This window comes from Dipodomys ordii, unplaced genomic scaffold (genome assembly GCF_000151885.1).
Source record: "Dipodomys ordii isolate 6190 unplaced genomic scaffold, Dord_2.0 Scaffold17, whole genome shotgun sequence".
Taxonomy (NCBI): domain Eukaryota; kingdom Metazoa; phylum Chordata; class Mammalia; order Rodentia; family Heteromyidae; genus Dipodomys; species Dipodomys ordii.
Genome location: NW_012267233.1, coordinates 21,288,833 through 21,290,789, shown reverse-complemented (window position 1 = coordinate 21,290,789; position 1,957 = coordinate 21,288,833).

Below are 1,957 nucleotides of genomic sequence, written 5' to 3'. Positions count from 1 at the left end.
GTCATCAAGGAATTATTATCTGTTGGAATGCTTAGATGCTCAACCAGGAAAGTTAAATGTAGTTAAGTGTTGCGTTTAGACAAAATAAATTACAGAATTTGACATTAAAGGACATTCTTGATACCGAAATTGTGTTGGAAATTGTGCCAACAGGAAAAGAATCAAGGAGTAAGAGAGATTCAGGTCCCCTTTGCCAATTTCCTGGTACCCAAGTATGCAGATTGTCTTACATATTGCCCTCACAATTGGTTTAGAATTGTTTAGAATTGTTGTTTAGAATTGTGAAAGTTATTTGCGCAATTATTTTCATGGTTATGATAAGTGAATGGAACATGCTTTGTCTGATGTGTAGCAGACGAAAATGTTCACTGTTACTCAAATATTTAGTTTGTAGCAATAATATTCAGAGAATTGTGGTTAAATTAAAAATGAACTTGGATACATGAATAGGATCACTGAATTCAAGGCAATTTTACACTCATACTTTGCACTGCCCTGAATTTGTGCAGGTGTGTATGCAAATATTACATATTTTGGCTTTTATATCCTTAGTTTGGGAGTATAAAAATTAGACATCATCTTAATTATAATAGTAAAAAATTTGTCTGATTTAATCCACTAATTTTTTTTCCAAAGCAGAGTGACTTTTTATTTTGGTAGATGTTTCTTACCAGATAAATCACATGTTCAATCAAGAATTGCTGTGATTGCCTAAGAGACAGTGTGTGTGTGGGGAGCTCTTACTAAATTAAAAATAAAACCCATCCACTTTAATTATAACATGGAAATGATTACTACTACTTACTGATTACTTAAATATTCATGAGAGCCTCCAAATTTAGATGACTGAATGTATGTTCAAAGATAAGGATATATTTATATTTCTTATAAAGGCACACAGCTAATCCTTATCCTCCTGGCACAGCCCTAGAAAGCTGTGGAAGATGCCTTTGTTGATTTCTGTACATTTGAAAGGTGGTGAGAGGCAGTAAGAGAGTTTCTTTCCTGAGTCAAATGAAATGGTACAGGATGATTTTTGCCTTGGATGCACAGGAATAATTTATTCTATTTCTTTGGATCACACATGACATTTCAAATATTGAATGTGTAAATTCCAAAACTGACATGTTTATTTGTGCCTTATAAACCTCCTCAGAGAGAGGCTCGAACTTTCTCAAATACTCAGAGGAATTCGGGGGCTGCATAGAAAAAACTGGATGAGCCAAAAAAATCTCATCTCCTCCATGTTCTGGTGATGGATGGCAATTCTAAGGCCTGCATGGTAGAGTTGGAGTGGAATCTGGGAGTAACTAAATATGAGTTTTTAAAAATTTATTACCAATATTGGGGCTTGAACTCAATGCCTGGGCACTGTCCCTGAATTTCTCTTTTGCTTAAGGCCAGCACTGCACCACTTGAGCCACACTGCCAATTCTGGCCTTTTCTGTCTATGTGGTTCTGAGGAATCAAACTCAGGGCTTTGTACATGTTAGGCAAGCACTTTACCTCTAAGCCACATTCTCAGCCCTGATGAGTTTTGAAAGCTCAGAGAAGTGAAGTGGTGAATAAGAAACAAAATGTCAGAAATACTAGCAGACATGAAGCAACAGTTCAAGTTTTCTCATTCCGAACTTAATGACATTGCTTCTGATATTTTGCTCTCCTCGGGTTTTCTCAAACTTCAAGCATAGTTCAGACCCCATATCTAGCTTGTCTCCCAGGCAAGATGATTAATTGGTAGATATGTCACTGTTCACAGAATTCAGTGTCCTGGTCTCAGATTACTAAAACGTGTGTGTGTGTGTGTGTGTGTGCGCACACACACACACACACATACCCCAAAACCCCAACCAACCCTCCTTTTTTAAATTGTGAAAATACCGTACAGAGGGGTTACAATTACATGGGCAAGGCAATGAGTACATTTCTTATCAAGCATTGTTGCCTCCTCCTTTGT